This window comes from Podarcis liolepis, assembly GCF_965112155.1.
Source record: "Podarcis liolepis genome assembly, chromosome: 3".
Classification (NCBI taxonomy): domain Eukaryota; kingdom Metazoa; phylum Chordata; class Lepidosauria; order Squamata; family Lacertidae; genus Podarcis; species Podarcis liolepis.
Window position 1 is genome coordinate 7880235 of NC_139557.1, and position 16093 is coordinate 7896327.

The 16093-nt window shown below is 42.5% G+C and overlaps 1 long non-coding RNA gene across 1 annotated transcript in view; it reads left to right on the forward strand.

The window, feature by feature from the left end:
- The window catches only part of LOC310703227, a 38779-nt gene that overhangs the window by 11742 nt on the left and 10944 nt on the right, over nucleotides 1–16093 (forward strand). Inside the window, exon 2 of the long non-coding RNA XR_014524013.1 lies at nucleotides 5261–5522. This is a non-coding gene — a long non-coding RNA (uncharacterized lncRNA). The remainder of the gene's footprint in view (nucleotides 1–5260; nucleotides 5523–16093) is intronic.

A 16093-nucleotide genomic window follows, 5' to 3' on the forward strand; every position in this document is an offset into this window, starting at 1 on the left:
TCATAAAGTCTATTAAATGGCTTCCTAATTGGATCGTGACCGTGGGCTCCTGGAAGCCTAACTTTATGGAGTCCGGTCTTTCCTAGTCTTGGGTAAAATCCTCCTCTGCCAGTCCAATGACATTGTCCCTACTCCGTCCTTGTCCAGGTCTCTGATATCTTCCATCTCGAATCATTCCCCGTCCCCGTCCCTGGTTTCTTGGGCCGGAGCCTGGGCCTGGGCCTGGGCCTGGGCCTGGGCGTACTTCTTCCAACCTCAGGGGTTCAGGACACTCCCGCTTCCAATGACCCTCCTTCTTGCAATTTGCACATTGATTCCTTCCCAGTGGTGGATTCCTTCCCCGCCCTCTTCCTCCATTTAAGGGGCGGTAGTCTTGCTTTACTGCTGTGGCTAGCATTACCATCTTTTCCTTCTGCCACTTCTTCTTCTCTTGTTTCTCAGCCTCATCCCTATTCCGATAAACTCGGCGTGCAATGGCCATAATTTGGCTCATCAGCATCCCTTCCCATCCTTCTGATTTCTGAATTTTCTTACGAATGTCAGAAGCGCACTGGGCCACAAATGTAGCAGTAATCATTCTGCTGTTTTCAGGGGCTTCAGGGTCAAAAGGAGTCCATATACGATAGGCTTCTTGCAGCCTCTCTAAAAAGTCTCCTGGACTCTCATTTGGTTTCTGTTCTACTTCTGAGACTTTAGACATATTAGTGGGCTTCTGGCATGCCCTGCGGATACCTTGCACAAGCGTCTGGCGGTAGGTGGTAAGTCTGGCCAGGTGAATTACATTGTTTGGATCCCAATTAGGATCTTCCAAGGGAAAGTTGTCTTGGAGATGACGGTCAATATTAAAAATATTTCCCACTCTGGCCTGCTCACGCAAATATATCTGTGCCTTTTCAATTATGTCTCTCCTTTCCTCAGTGGTGAACAGAGTATTCAGGAGCTGGCGGCAATCTGTCCAAGTAGGACTATGAGTATTTATTATTGAAGTCACCAAGTCCATCATAGCCTGAGGTTTTTCTGCGAAAGATGGGGTGTGTGTTTTCCAATTCATCAGATCTGTAGTCGTGAATGGAATATATTGCAGGGTCGAAGTTCGAGGTGGCCTTGGTCCAGGTAGCCCGTTAACCAGCACAGGCTCCTCAAGTGCATCAAATACTCTTCTGAGAGGGGCTACTACGTGATCTTTCTCTTCGCTTTGCTCTAGGGGCCTCAAATCATAGGGGATGGTATTTGTCCCAAGGCGTTCTTTTAGCAGCTTTATACGCCTGGCTGTATTGCTTGCTGACCGATTAAGGTCTCCCTGTAACTTCTGTAATAATTCTCTAGGACTTGGATGTACAGGAGTTTGGGGTAGGCAATCAGTTGTTTCACTAAAAGAGACTGTAGATGGAGTTCTACTGGGACTCACAGATGGAATAACCACTTCTGCTTGGGCTTTATTATAGGCCTCCAATGCCTCCTGAAGATATTTATCATAATCTATCAAGGAATCAAGTTCTGTGACTCCAGCCCCATTATTCATTCCACTTTCTTGCCTTGGGGTTACAACTGGTGGAGTGTTTGGATTAGGCTCCCTTCGATGTGGAGCATAGGGTGGAGGTGGAAGCAGCTCTTCCTCTGGTCCCTCAAAAATGGGTTTGAGTTTATTTGGCAAGATTCCTTTCCTGGCTTCGGCTTTTACAGCCAATAATTTGCATCGTTGGACTTTGCATTCCCTTATCCATGGAGGATTTTTATTTAATGTGCTCAGCCAGGAATCTATATATGAAAATTGTTCTGGGCACCCTCCAATTTCTTTGGCGATGTTAGACCAAAGTTTGCTTACTAAATTTATATCAAAAGTTCCCTGAGATGGCCATCCAGTATTTTGCTTTGGCCACTCTAATTCACATAACGTTCTCAGGCGCTCTGGCGTCATTTTGACTCCATACGCCCCTGAGAAGGCTTTCTTAAAATTATTTAACATACATTCAAGAGGTGTATTTTCCCCTTTTGAACCCCCAACTCCCATTGTATGGCCCTGTGAAGTATCCACTCAGTCACTCACACACACGCTTCGTGGGGTTTCTTGCCCAGATGGAGTCGCCTCACTGGGAACCGAAGTACTACCCACTCCACACTCAGGTCAGCTACAGATTGCTCTGTACTTTCTCACACATACAATGCGCTGGATACTTCACCACACACTACCTCCCAACTTCCCCTTTTCCCCCACCAGACCACCATCTGATATACCCAACCACCTAGCGTACTCAGTTCCCACTTACTGAGACGCAGAAGTTTGATCAAGACTTCTCTTCCTCCCAATTAATTGGAGGGCCAAAAATCCCTTTGTGCACTTACCCCTGGTTGGTTCCGTTTCCCCCCGGTCCGTCGCCGCCAGTGAGCAGGGTATCAGACAGACGAGACTTCTGCGTTCCCCCTGGAAAAATTTACCAGTGCGCGCTTGGGTAAGCAGTTTAGAGATCCTCTCTCTTGTACCCTGCTCAGTAGAGCGAAGGGGCTGCGTTCCAGCAGACCACTTATCCGAGTCACGGCACCATAAAATGTAGCACCCTGCTTGTGGTTAACGCTTAGCTGGAATGAAATATTCAACGCAGCAATAGAGAATTTAAAATAATTATTTATTTGTCAGACAAATAAATGAGAGGCACAGTGGTATATGGTTACCAAGCTCTGGCCTGGCCTCCTGCCATTATGGCCAGCACTTATATTCCCTTAATCCAGCCCCCTTTGCTCCTCTTTGGGCTGCCTCTGTCCAATCAGCCTGGTTGGATTTCCTATTGGCTGATTGCTATAACCAATCACAAAAAGATACACCCATATCCTTCTGTCCTTATAAGGAACACAAACAGCTATATATTGTTACATCTATAAATGACAAATAAGTAGTAATATATCTTACATGTGTCTCAACAAGGAATCTTAATTACCAGCTCACCTCTTGCCCTCCCTGCCCTATTGCCTTCTAAAACAAATGGTTAATCTTAAATTTTTATCTTAAACATATGTCAAGGATCTTGAGTTTCACATCAACATTGAAAGATATCCTTCATTTGAAGGTTTCTAAACAAATGTCTGGCAGCTAATATATCAGGACAGCATTTGATGGCGTCTTCTTGTCTGGCAAGAGGCTGGACTGGTGGCTGACTTAATTTCAAGATAAATACAACTCTTCTAGCATTTGTTAAATCCTTTGCATAATTACATTTAAGCCAACATATTTAATACACAACACAGATAGCCTCTTAAAAGGAATAAGGCCTTTTTAAAGTAGAGAGAGAAAGAAAGAAAAGGACTCAGTTTAAAACAGTTTCAAAAGAAGGCTCTTCAGTTCACATCCCCCCCCTTCAGCAAGCTGCTTTTCCCATTATCTGTTTAAGGAAGAAACAGCTTTAAAAAGACTTCCCAGCTAGATGCTTTAAAAAGACTTCCCAGCTAGATGCTTTAAAAAGACTTCCCAGCTAGATGTTTTTTCTCCCATTTACCTCTGGCCTTAGAAAATACAGCTCAAGGTTTTAAGAGAGGCCCATGGTATCATTTTACTATTTGCCCATTCCTAATTATATTTATCTCTGCCTTTGTTATCTTCTGTAACATGTAGGGTCAATGTCCTGCTTTTAGTCTGTAATTTCAGCTTTTATGACTTTGAGAATTGTTTTCTGCTATCAATCAAAAAGGGGGCCCCTTGTCTTAGGAGAATGGCCAAGGTTTTCTCTGCCTGGCATTGAAACATTTGAAAATCTTTTAGGCTCTCTCTAATATACAAGTCCTGATCAAACATTAATAAAATGCAGGCTTATGCCTGATGCCTCAATTTGAAATGACATGAAGAAAGAAAGAAACAGGGCCAAGAGTACTTCCACATGACCACAATTTCCCCCCAAACTGCTTGGAAGGGTACCTGATTCCAACCAAAACACACTCTAGGCACAGTACAGAATGTGCACGCCGTGCTGTGTGCTTACTATTTCATTTCGCTGGCATTCCTGTCTTGATTAGGTCTCCGTATAGACATTTTCTATGTAGTAAATGGAAACTGGTTATGAGACCCTTTCAGAAGTCTGTCTGGGGGTCTACACATTCAGTGAAGATGTGGAGTTGTTTTCTTTTCTTTTTTTTAAAAAATATTTTTATTACATTTTCAGATACAAAGTCAGAAATATAAGAAACATAGAAAAGAAGAAAAGAAACAAAGAAAGAAAAGAAAAAAATCCAACTTTCAAAAACATTTTTACATATCCAACTGGACTTCCCCACATCTCCCACACCCTGCGTTCTTTACAATAAAAATATCAGCAAATTATTACCTTGTTTCATACCTTACTTGTATCTTTCAAATATTATATTTCTGGATTTAAAGTACTTTTTATCAATTACTTATACCTTAAAATAAACATAATATTACTTTAAATTTCAACCTTGTCTTGCTTATAGCTTAGTTTCCTGTTCACCAAATCTAGTTGCTGAAGCTAAAATTTCTGAATCATGCAAATTCTTAACATTCATACAACTTGTAGTGTTTTTTTAAATAGTCCTTAAATTTTTTCCAGTCCTCTTCCATTATTTCTTCTTCCAAATCTCGGATTCTGCCCGTCATTTCAGCAAGTTCCATATAGTCCATCAATTGCGTCTGCCACTCTTCCAGTGTGGGAAGATCTTGTGTCTTCCAGTATTTTGCGATGAGTATTCTTGCTGCTGTAGATGCATACATAAAAAAGGTTCTATCCTTCTTTGACACCTCCTGGCCAACAATGCCCAGGAGGAAGGCCTCTGGTTTCTTGGGGAAGGTGTACTTAAACACCTTTTTTAACTCATTATAGATCATTTCCCAGAAGGCCTTCACTTTTGGACAAGTCCACCAGAGGTGAAAGAATGTCCCTTCAGCCCCCTTACATTTCCAACATTTATTATCAGACAGGTGATATATTTTTGCAAGCTTGACTGGGGTCATGTACCACCTATATATCATTTTCATAATGTTTTCCTTCAGGGCATTACATGCCGTGAATTTCATTCCAGTGGTCCATAACCTTTCCCAGTCTTCAAACATAATGTTGTACCCAATATCCTGTGCCCATTTTATCATGGCTGATTTGACTGTCTCATGAAGATGTGGAGTTGTTGATACGGTTGTAGCAGGCTCTGGTCCAAATTTAAATGCACATCTACAACATTCCTGCAAGAGCTAAGCCAAAATTTCCCAGAATCTGTTTTTCTGTGAATTTGTCTGACCGTTTTCTTTCTCTCACCCTTGCAGAAAAAGGCCATCCTGCAAAATTTTATCTGTGGCATTGTGGAAGATGCAAAATGGTGACCAGGCTGCTGATACAGTTTTAAACAAAAAAATCAAAACAAGCAAGCAGAGCTTTGCAGGGGGCAGTTAAAATGTTGTTCTTCTGCTAATGGTAAGCCCCATCTCAAAGAAACTGCTGGAGAATTTCTACCCAAAGAGAACTTTGGTGAAATGTTTCCTGCAGAAAAGGTGGAGAATTTTGAGTATAAAGCTTTTCCCAGTGGAGGTGGGTTTCCCAATATTTTACTATTATTTGTTTATTAAATTTATTGGCCACTTTTTGCCTAGGTAATTCTACCAGCATAACAGAAAAAAAGAAAAAAAATCCTGTTAAAACATCCCACCCACAGACAATTAAGACCATTAAGAACCAAAGGCCTGGCAAAAAGAGAAGAGGCTTTGTATACAAGTAGGCGTGTTCCAGGCATGCACTGGAATGTGCAATGGGAGAATCTGAGACCTGGGAGAAGAGACGGTGGAAGAGGACTGGAAGAAATTTAAAGACTATCTACAAAAACATTATAACTTGTATGAATGCTAAGAGAATGCACAATAGAAAACAACATGGCATCAGCAATTTAGTTGTAAGATGTATGATTAAGTAATGTTAAGAAAATGGTGGAATCTGAGGTAATATTATGCTTAAGTTAACCAGCTTAGTATATGCTAAAAACATTGAAAATTGGGATATAATAATTGAGAATTGAGAATTGAGAATTCTCAATTACATTGAGAAATCAAATAAGATTTGAAATAAGGTAATAATTTGCTGCTCGTAACTATTTAATCGAGAACGCAGGAAAGGGTGATGTGAGGAAGTCCAAAGGTTATGAGAATATGATTTACGGATAAATTATTTTTTATTTATTCTTTCTTTACTCTTTAAATTTTTTCTGCTTCTTTTTGTTTTGTTTTTTGGTGATGGTATTGTATAAGTTTGTTGGTTTGTTTTGTGTCTAAAAAATGCAATAAATAATTTTGGAATGTGCAATGGGAAGAAAGCTTGCCAATGGCACAGCCTCCTCACACTGTGTGTTGGTTCTTTAAATGTCTGGTTCCACAGCCATCCTATCTGAAGGGGGCAAACATCAAAAACCCCTTTGTTGTTGCAAGAGTATACATGTCTTCTACATTATATAGGGCCACACTCAACAGCTACAATGTGCATAAGAGACACATGCTTACCAAAGTTTATGTTAATTTTACAACAACAGTTGTACAATTTTACAACAACTGATCAGTTTAAAAAAGTGTGGTGGGTGACTCATGTGCACAGGGCATATGTAGAAGGGGAATAATACCCTCCAAACAAATAGCGACATCATCATCATCATCATCATTATTATTATTATTATTATTATTATTGGCCCACCCATCTGACTGGGTTGCCCCAGTCACTCTAGGTGGCTTCCAACATATATAAAGACACAATAGAACATTAAATGTTAAAAAACTTCCCTGTGCAGGCCTGCCTTCAGATGTCTTCTAAAGCAGGGGTTGGTAAGGCTTACCGGGCATGGGCTGGATCACTCCTGCGGAGATCCTCCGTGGGCTGGGCCGGTGCAGCGTGATGCCAGAAATCGCATCTATACATGTCTGCGGCGCTGGAAATCGCTTTTGCGCATGCCCAGATGCCGGAAATCACGCCTGTGCAGAAGCGATTTCCGGCGTCTGGGCATGCGCAGAAGTGATTTCCGGAGCTGCAGAAGAGAGTCCCTGCACTACACTGGTTTAGCGCAGCGCACGGGGACTCACTGAGTGGGCAGCTCAGTTCGGGGGTGGATCATGGGCCAGTTAAGCGACCCTCACGGGCCGCTTCCAGCCCATGGGCCTTAGGTTGCTGACCTCTGTTCTAAAGATTGTATAGTTACTTATCTCATTGGTTCAGGGGTCGCATAACTCCATACCCTCTGATGAAAATAAGGACGTCCTACCACACACTCCAGGAACGCAGGTGGTGCTGTGGGTTAAACCACAGAGCCTAGTTAAACCACAGTGCGTTGAACTGCAGTGCGCTGCTCTGGTTCGCCAGAAGCGGCTTAGTCATGCTGGCCACATGACCCGGAAGCTGTACACCAGCTCCCTCGGCCAATAAAGCAAGATGAGCGCCGCAACTCCAGAGTCAGTCACGACTGGACCTAATGGTCAGGGGTCCCTTTACCTTTACCACACACTCCAACATGTCTCAAATGAAAAAATGGACATACTGTGGAAAAGTGGGACAATGTGGGCTCAAATCAGAAACCTGGACGGCTTCTGTAACTCTGGGACTGTACCTGGAAAATAGGAACACTTGAAGGGTCTGTGATGGTGTCATATAGATGCCCCATAAAAAGAAACATAGAAAAAATGTTCACAGCAAATGCCTGGTATTATACGAAACACTTTTTGGCTCCGTCATTCCCAGAGAAAAGAACAGAACCAAAATTTTATTCAATATAGCAATGATAAACCGGGAGCCAATCAAGTTGTGACCTGGCAAGCTGAATATAGCATTGGCTAGAGAACAAAGGGGCATTTGAAATGCTAAGTTCTTAGACAGAAAATTGGGAAATATCTCCAGGGGTAGAGAGGAGATGTTAGATGATATAACAGTTGACAGGCATTGTAAAGAAAACAGAAACTGAAGCTCCCTGCAGATGGATCACTTGGTAAAATATTAAACTGTGGAAATGCTAATCTTGTCCATCATTCTAAATATGAAAATGGATCACGTCACTTTTAATGCAGAAAATTCACCACTTGCTAGGAGGACTGGATTAAAAGGTCAAGGGAGAAGGGTGACCCAAAATAACTGAAGCCTTACTAAGGCCGCCAACAGGTTGTCTTGTCTGCTTCCAGATGCACTTATAATGTTCCAATGCGGGGAAGACCATATTACATTACAAAATATTTTCAGGTGCACCGACTCAATGTGGTGCTGTGGTGAGAGGGACATACTAGGGCCTGAGAGACTAGGCTTCAGATTGCCACTCAGCCCTAAAGCCCACGGGGTGCTTTTGGGTCAGCCATTATCTCTCAGCCTCACCCCCTCTCACAGGGCTGTTTTGAAGATAAAATGGAGAGGAAGAGAGGTGTGCAGACCTTCTTGAAATGCTTGGGGAAAAGGGGAGATAGAAATGCAATCAATCAATTAATTAACTCGTCATGCTGAGCCTCAGCTGACATATACTAGCTTAAACTTGCTCCTTCAGGTACTTTTAAGGTTTGAGCTTTGGAAAGTCTGCATAACAATGAATCAGGCAGCGTAGGCTCTCTTCAGGCCATTGCCTTGTACATGGCAGCATTGAGATGAGGTCAAATCAAATCAAATACCTTTATTGGCATCACAGTATAAAACATATCAGGTCACTGGGATAATTAAAAGGACAAGGGTGAAGCTGTTTTGGGTCCTAAGGTCACACTGTGATCGTGTGCACTTAGATATTCTGCTATGCCCTGTCTGTTCCCCAAAAGGATGGTTCGTTGGGAACGCTTTCGGGTAACATTGTGGCTAAAAAAGAAGCTACTAAAGCAGTGATGTCTTTGCCCCGATCCGCCAAGAGAAGTCTCATTTGACTTCTTCTCAGAGTTATAGGCCAGAGGTCCAACATTTTGCTCAGCGTCGGTTAGCGAGGTCTACTGTGTAGAGAGCAATCTAAGAGAATGTGGTTCATTGAATCAGGTACACATGGGGTATGTGAGTAGTAGATCCTTCAGATATTTGGCACAGGTTCCGTAGGGTGTTATAATACCTAAGGCCTCCAGGGAACAGGATCTTGGAGTATGAGGTAACAAGCGCTGTCTTTCGTGGTCATAGAAAAGAGGTTCTTAGGCTACTGAAAAGGCTGTGATAAGGCATAGAAGACACAAAGAAGTCTCTGTAGCGTCCAAGGTGTTTCCTTCATTCTGGAATCTACTCTTGTACACTAAACCTGTAGAATATGCAAAGCTGTTTCTCTTGAACTTGGTCATCAAGAGACCTTATTAAAGTGAGTCTCATTTTCTGCCATTGTGCCTGAGATGCTTAGTGTGATGATGTTCAGTTTCAGTTAAGCAAATACCACAAACATTCCCCCCCCCCAATAGAATAGACCCAGGCTGTATTTTTATGCATCTGAACCATTCTGACATGCTTTCATTAGTTTCGTTTTGCACTCTCAAGGGCTAGATGCTTTCAGAAACTTGAGAGACATTCCTAGATTCTAATGAGTTTTGCATTCTGTCCTGTCTGTATCTGTTCTTTAGGGTTAATGGTAATGGGGGGGGGGCAGGCCAGGCAGGTGGAATAGACATGTTTGCATGCAAAGCAACTGTGCCTGGATGAGGGAGGATGAATTTCTGCATTTCTGCCAAACAGAATATGGTCAGCCTGAGGAATCAACAATGAGTTATTCCTGTTAGGTGGAATGCACAATGTAGCTTACCTAAATGTTATGAGGATATGTTCCCAGGGTGGGGTGCAAGGATACTCAAACAAAGGAACCTGACACAGTTCTTAAATAGAAGGCACAGTTACCTTACACTGTCATAAAAAAAACTAGCCAGTACTTGGTAGGGAGGAATACTTAAGAACCTGAGACCAGTTTTTCATTCACACTTAAAAACACTTGACATTTTAATGAGCAGATGGTGGATAAAGAACCTTGTCAGATTCTACACCCCAAAGAGAACAGGAAATGGCATATGAGGGTTTCTAACATGACAGAGAAATGCTTACATGAGTTGAAAATTAAGGGATTGGGTCTTATTGAGTGGTGATCTTATATTATAAAAATTGATTAAGCACTAATTAGACATTTTGAAGAGTAAAAGAAGATTGGGCTCAATCCTATCCTGCCATAAATCTCCTTTATGCTGCTCCTTACAATTTAGGCAGCCTCAATCATGATGTTATGGGATTTCTTTGTCTATGCAAGGTTTACCACAAAAGGGGGGGGGGGGACAAAGAAGATTCATTTAAGAACTAAGTAGTGGATTTGAGAACAAACTGGAAGAAGTGGTTTGACCAGAAAATGGAAGGGTGATAGAGAAATCATGCTTTCCTATTGACCAATAAGGGCAAGCTTATTTATTTATTTTTAAAAGAAAGATATAGAACAAATGGATGAAGTGGATGAACAACTGTTGTATTTTGGAATAAGGGATGTCTACTATTATTATTGAGCAGTGGTTTTTTTCTTTTAAAAAAATGTTTAGAGGTACTCTCATTTTCCTACTCATATTGAAATACTGTCTCTCAATGAGGCCAAACTTCACAAAATGTTTATGCGTACCCCTGCGTCCGTCCAGAAAAAAGCACTGTTACTGAGGCTTGAGGCTCTGGTGTAGAAAGAAGAAAAAAGGAACCTGAACACCTTGACCAGGATCATTGAATTGGCTGGCCTTTAAGGTTTAGTAAAAGCAGAATAAGAATGACAAAAATAGCAAACCTTCCAAGTGTTGGGGCTACCACCGAAAATATTCTGTTTCATTCCTAGCAGCCTATTGGTGGGCTCACAAATGAAATCTCCATGGCCAATATTAAGGGCCAGGCAGACTCATATGGGTTTAGGCAACCCTACAAGCAAAAAAGCTTACAAAGCTATTGTACTACCAACTTTACTGTATGCTTGTGAAACATGGACCACTTATAAATGCCATCTCCAAATCCTCGAAAGATTCCATCAACAGTGTCTCTGAAAATTTTTACACATCACTTGGGAAGACAGGCAAACTAATGCCAGTGTATTGGAAAAAGCAAAGATCACCAGTGTTGAAGCAATGATTCTTCAACATCAACTTTGTTGGACTGGTCGTGTTGTGAGGATGCCTGATGATTGTCTTCCAAAGCAACTACTTTATTCTGAACTTAAAAATGGAAAGTGTAATGCTGGTGGTCAACCAAACAGGTTTAAAGACTGTCTCAAGGCAAATCTTAAAAAATGTAGTATATACACTGACAACTGGGAAACACTGGCCTGCGAGCGCTCCAGTTGGAGAACAGCCTTGACCAAAGGTGTCATGGGCTTTGAAGACACTTGAACTCAGGACGCAAGGGAGAAACATCCTAAGAGGAAGGCATGCCTGGCAAATCCATACCGTGATCAACTCCTGCCCAGAAACCAATGTCCCCACTGTGGAAGGACGTTTGGGTCCAGATTTGGCCTCCACAGTCACTTACGGACTCACTGATAAAACCGTGTTTATGGAAGACAATCTTACTCGGCTACGAGCGATCGCCAAAGAAGAAGAAGACAAGCAGCCTAGTCCCAGTCCAGTTAAGGCTTTAAAGATAACAACCATCATTATGAATTGGGCCCAGGGACATTTTACCAGGAACAAATGTTTTTCCCAGCTTGAGAGATTTGAAACTGTTGGCCAACCAGCTTTCCCTTCCAAATGCAGCCTTTCAAAATAAATCTGCACTTGCCCTCCTCATACTACAGACAGGTGATTTGTCTGTAGCATTTCAATTATGCATTGCTTAATTATTTGTCAACTAATTACCTTCTTGAATATCCCCAGGTAACAGGAGAGTTGGCTTCCCTTTGCTCATTGGGCCATGAAGGAAAGTAGTTCACTAGCACATCCTTTCTGGTACCTTCCAGACAAAGGACCTTTTGATGAAGGAAACTTAAGAAATTTCCTGAATGAAATGACATTAACATAGGACAACCTGGACTAGCTCTAAAAGCAATAATTAACATGTAACATTCATTATGGGGGCTTGCTCCTATGAAAGAGAAGCAATTGATTGGTGAGGTTTTTTTTTACATGTTTAGCCTAAATCTGTTTAAGTCAGGAAGAGGTGAAAGGATTGAAGGTTAATTCTGAAAGTAGCCTATAATTGTTATTTTGATCCTGAATGCTCAGGCAGGAAATATGAATATTTGCCTATGTATTAATTGATTGATTGATTAAAAAATGAAATTCAAAAGAGAAGTATTCAGTCATGGAGGCGTGAGCTGAACTATTCTCACAAGTTTCTGGAAGCCTAAACTTAGTGTGACAGAAAAGTTGTATTTCAGGGAATGGTGAACTGCATCAGTCATAATCCAGAACAGGGGCTCCCAAGTCACAGCTGGCACAGGGGTTGACAGCTGCCGGACGGCCAAACTACATGTTCTATTACTCAAGCCTTTTAAAAAGCATGTTTAATGCTGCCTCTTTAATTTTGTACAAAAACCCACTGGTGGAGGCCTGATCCAGCACCTGAACTGGATATGGAAACTGCAGGCTCTTTCTCCTTCAAAATAAAAGTGGTAGTGTTATGCATACTTTTTTTAAAAGTATGGTGACATTTGGCCCAGAGACTTCCACCAGAATGACCACCAAACACCATCCTAGTTTTTAAAAAGCCTTCAGATAGATACACAGTCCTGGGTGTTGGTGGAAAACCAAGGGCAGTTGGGTGCCATGGAGAAAGCCTTGCATTTCTCCCTCTCCTCTTCCTAATATGACAAGATGTAGGGTGTCATTGCTCTAAAAACGTCACTCGTCGATACTACCCAATTAGTGGGATATAATGGAGTATCCTGGAAAGGGTGGATAGCATCTGAGCATGAGCCTCCCACACTGCAAGATCACCACCCTTATTATTGCAAGCGTCACTCGTGTGCTTTACTGACAAAGACGCAAGCAGAACATACTGGAGGCATGCTCTTACAGAAGGGCACCATTCTGCTGACCACCTGCACCACTAGCCATCTCGCAATTCCAAATACTCTTGCTTTGAAACTGCCTCTAGTTTATGGTTACCAGATTTCTTTCAAGGAATCCAGGGACACTTTTAAAAAATAAATAAATCATGCTTTATTATTTTAGGAAAGGGTTGCCCAGAGTTCTTGACCTTCTTTTTTTGGGGGGGACCCCAAAGTTGTCAGACACACACCTCGACACAAGGCAGGCGGAGAAGCCCATCTACAAACACACAAACGCCCCCTAAAAAGAGGTTGGGGTGGAATGGGGAGAGAGAGAGAGATTGAGTAAAGGCGCTTGCTGGTCTTGGGAAAACACGCATTAAAACACACACACAAGGCTCCGTCTCTCTCTCTCTCTCTCTGTCTTGCAACGTGGCACAGCTCTTTTCTAGGCTTCTCCTCCTCTTCTTCACTGCCTCAGCACCTCGTTCGCCCCCCTCAACTCAGGCGCGCAGAGCCCACAGCAGAAGAGCAGGGGGCTCTGCACGAGTTTGGGGCGAGCGTTGTGACGTTAACATATGAGAGCGCTGGAGGTGAAATAGTTAAACAGGTTACCCAATCAGTAGCCAGGGGGTGGAGTCAGAGGGACTATAAAACCAGCTCTGGGAGGGGCGAAGAGGGGAGTTCGTTGGGAGTTGGGTGGTTGGTTGGAGTGGGAGTGAATTGGGATAGAGTCTGTGGGTTAGTGTAGCGAAATAAGCTGAGTCAGGAACAGTTAGGGGCTAGGAAGACAAGTAAATATCTGAGAGGTGGTTTAGTGAGGGAGAGCAGGTAGCGGAAGGCACCCCGTGATTGTAATTGACCGAGACCGTTTATGAAACCACACGCTTGTTAAACTGCAATAAATAAACAGAGGTTTATGTTCCAATTTAACCCTGACTGGACTCAGTATTGTCCCAGGTAGGACCTGGGTGGTGGCAGCGGGAAAGAAAGTGGTGGCACAGGGATTAATAGACGATTCGCTGCCACCACTTTCCTGTGTGATCACCACAAGCGTTGATCAAGGAAGCGAGCCAGAAGGAAGCTCTCTGGCTCGTGCCTCGGTTTAAATAGCCCCCCCCCCCGCGCCACCAGCGGATTGGCTGGCTGGAACTTTGACGTGACTGGGACCTCCGGTGCTGCTCACTGCCATGGCACGCGCCATGTTGCCTCACTGGAAGTCCCCAGGCATAAATTAGGGGACATTAATTAAAATCTGGGGACATTCCAGGGACATATTTATCCGGGAACAGATTGGTGAATCCGGGGACTGTCCCCAGGAATGTCTGGTAACCCTACTCTAGTTTGTTTCTCTGCCAGCCCTTATAGCTCTGTCATTTCTCTAAACTCTGATGGGTACTATATTCCAGAGGCTGGAGAAACTGCTATTCCCCACTATCAAAGGCTCTTTGGTTTAAATCCCTGACCGTTTACAGAGATTGAATGATCAAGCTCACAACAATATATTCACTTACATATTTATGGGGTGCCAGCTGCTATATTATTCCTCCATGTGATTGTATCAGTACCACTTATTTTGATGCCCTTGAAAGTGTTACCCTCAAGCTTGCTGCACAGTAAATCTGCAACCGGAAACTAGGACCGTGCTTTTGATAGGATAGATTCTGTTGAGAAATTTTGCTTGTGGGAGAAGAGTAAAGCTAAGCCATCCCATACCCATGAGACTCGTGCTGCTGAAATCACAAACATCTAATGGAGCAACAAATGCCTCACTTGCTCCGATGCCTGCAGCTGACCACATCTAGCCTTCCTAAGAGACACTGCGGCAAAAAATAGAAATTACTGGGGGGGGGGGGATGTATAAGGTTGTCAGAGGAAAGGGAAACTTCTGATAGCTAAACCTTTGAGTAAATGAACATAACCATCAATCACAGCATGAGAGATATTGAGATGCATTTTGAAAACATTGATTTCATACCATCTTTACGTGTAGATGTTTCTTGTTTTAGGCTTCACTGAAATTAAACAATGTGTGTTCTGGATCCAAGATACAAACTTGGTATTTTTGGATGCTTTAGTAGGAGGAAACGGATATGTATTACAGAATTTAAGGGCCTTATAATTCATTTTAGGGCTGGTTGTGGTTAATTCTTAAATGCTAATTCCAAAAAGAAAATGTTAGAGGGTTTTTCAGGAAATCAATACTTTATTATACAATAATTGCATCTGCAAGTTTAATGTTCTTCATAAGACTCAGAAAGGACAGGGAGGGGTTGGTAAGGTCAACAGACACAAATGGTGGTCCTATGACATGGAGAAATGGAGGCCTGGAAAAGTAGCTAGATGTCATTAAAATATTTTCCCCAAGTACAACCTTTATTATGGAAACCAAACTACTAGTACATCTGTCTGGATAACACTTTGGCCCAGAAACAAATAATAAACCTAACCACAGTGTCTCAACTGAAATCACTGCTTAGTTAGTTGGCCAAGAGCTTTGATTATTCATTTGTTTAACTGAGCGATTTGTTTCTCTTAGGGACAGTAATTAAATTTCTTTGTCCTCCCAAATCTTCCTCTGGCTCATTCCCCAGTTGTTCCAGCTTCCAACATAGAATCAGTGGAGACCCAATGATAGGGCTATATACCCTGGAGGCTGAATTGAGCTGAAAAACCATTCTTCCAAGAATTTCTGGGTCATTGTCTAATTGATAGCAGTATTGGCATGTTTCATATTCCAGCATGTTCCAGCTCCACAGGCAGTTCTGATTCTCAACCCAGCCATGTGTGACTACTGTAGGCAGTATATTGGAACCCAAAACAGCTCTGCCATATGAACCTAAAAATGGTTCAGCCCCAAGAATATTGCAATATGCACAGAGAAAACCAGCACCACGTTCATCAGGTTTTGAAAGAAGCACCCAGCAAGCAAATGATTTGTGCTGCTGCAGTAAGCTAAAAGGCACCAGAGCTTGTTTTCAGGAACTGTCTTCCCATGAAAGATAGATATGTACGTGCAGAGATACACACACACACCCCAACACACCTCTTTCGCTTACAAAGGAGACTCGCTGCATGTTCCAGCACATTCTGGGGAAGCATTTTAGGGAACTGGCCTGGTGCTCTGCATGACATGATAAGCCACAGTTTGTCTTAAACCATAGTTGAATCAGGATCGTGCCTCTCTCCTCCCACG